The sequence below is a fragment of the Gossypium arboreum genome, chromosome 11 (genome assembly GCF_025698485.1).
Source record: "Gossypium arboreum isolate Shixiya-1 chromosome 11, ASM2569848v2, whole genome shotgun sequence".
In the NCBI taxonomy this organism is placed as follows: Eukaryota; Viridiplantae; Streptophyta; class Magnoliopsida; order Malvales; family Malvaceae; genus Gossypium; species Gossypium arboreum.
In genome coordinates this window covers 88552483-88553944 of record NC_069080.1, presented here as the reverse complement: position 1 = coordinate 88553944, position 1462 = coordinate 88552483, and the positions used below count along the sequence as shown (strand labels likewise).

Below are 1462 nucleotides of genomic sequence, written 5' to 3'. Positions count from 1 at the left end.
GATCGATGCTTGTTGATTTTTAAGTGTTGTCTCGGTGTTTTGGAAACGGGTTTCTGACACTAAGATGAATATAGAGAGCATCTCTTCAAGATTTGACTTCTTTTCCTGTTGGTAGGGTGGTTGTTGGTAGCCCGGAGGATGTTGTGGCTTTTGATTCCCTTGATCACCCCAGAAGAAATTTGGGTGGTTCTTCCAACCTACATTATAAGTATTACTGTATGGGTTATTTTGAGATCAAAAGTTGTTGTTGCCCATATTGTTGACTTGTTCCTCTTCGATTGTAGGATTGAAGGATTAATATTCTGTATGCACACCTCCTCCACTTGAGATCTCACCTCATTACTGGATGTACTTGCGTAGAACCAAGTAAACCATCAATCTTTTTATTGAGAAGTTCTACCTGATTTGACAGCATAGTAACTGAGTCAACGTTATAAACGCCTGCTATTTTTTTTAGCTTAGTCCTCATGACTTGCCACTGATAGCTATTCAGTGACATTTCTTCAATGAATTCATAAGCCTCTTCAAGTGTTTTTTTGTTGATGGTTCCGCCAGCAGCTAGGTCAACCATTTGCTGAGTCGAGGGATTCAGACCATTGTGGAATGTTTGTACTTGAAGCCAAAGCGGTAACTCATGGTGAGGGCACCTTCTCAGTAAGTCCTTGTATCTCTCTCATGCATCGTAAAGTATTTCTAAATCCATCTACACAAAAGAAGAGATATCATTATGTAATTTAGCCGTTTTAGCCGGCGGAAAGTATTTTAATAAAAATTTTCGGTCATTTGTTCCCAAGTAGTAATTGATCCTCGTGGTAACGAGTTCAACCACTGTTTAGCTTAGTTCCTCAAGGAAAAAGGAAATAACTGAAGAGGAATGGCATCATCAGAAACGCCATTGATTTTAAATGTATCACAAAATTCGAAAAAGTTTGCTAAGTCAGCGTTGGGATCTTCATCCTGCAAATCATCAAACTGAACAAACTGCTATATCATTTGAATTGTGTTAGGTTTCAGTTCAAAAGTTTTTGCAGCTACAGCCGGTCTAACTATGCTAGATTCAGTTCCTGTTAGAGAAGGTTTAGCATAATCATACATAGTACGTGGAGCAAGATTTTGATTAGCCGCAATTGTAGGAGGTAGCTGATTGCCTTGGTTTTCATCCGTCTCGTCGGTTGGATGTTGAGTATCGTCTTCTTGCTCGTTTTCTGTGTATCTTAAGTGCGCCTTATTTCTCTTTGGTTTCTACAAACTATGCGATCGATTTCTTTGTCAAAAAGTAATGGTCTCGATGGGTTTCTTCTAGTCATAAACTATAAAAATCTGCCAAGAGAAAGAAAAAGTAAATTAATTAGTAATAAAAATAATAAAATTAAATTAAATTGCAAGAAAAATAAATGGCTAAAGTAATAAAATTTAGCGTTCCTAATATTTTAGTTCCCAGGCAACGGCGCCAAAAACTTGA

At 37.5% G+C, this 1462-nt stretch overlaps 1 non-coding gene across 1 annotated transcript; it reads left to right on the top strand.

Annotated features, from left to right (window-relative positions):
- Nucleotides 1-629: 629 nt before the first annotated feature.
- LOC128284847 (small nucleolar RNA R71) lies at nt 630-735 on the top strand. Its single transcript, XR_008275267.1, has one exon. It is a non-coding gene; the product is annotated as a small nucleolar RNA R71 (small nucleolar RNA).
- Nucleotides 736-1462: the final 727 nt, after the last annotated feature.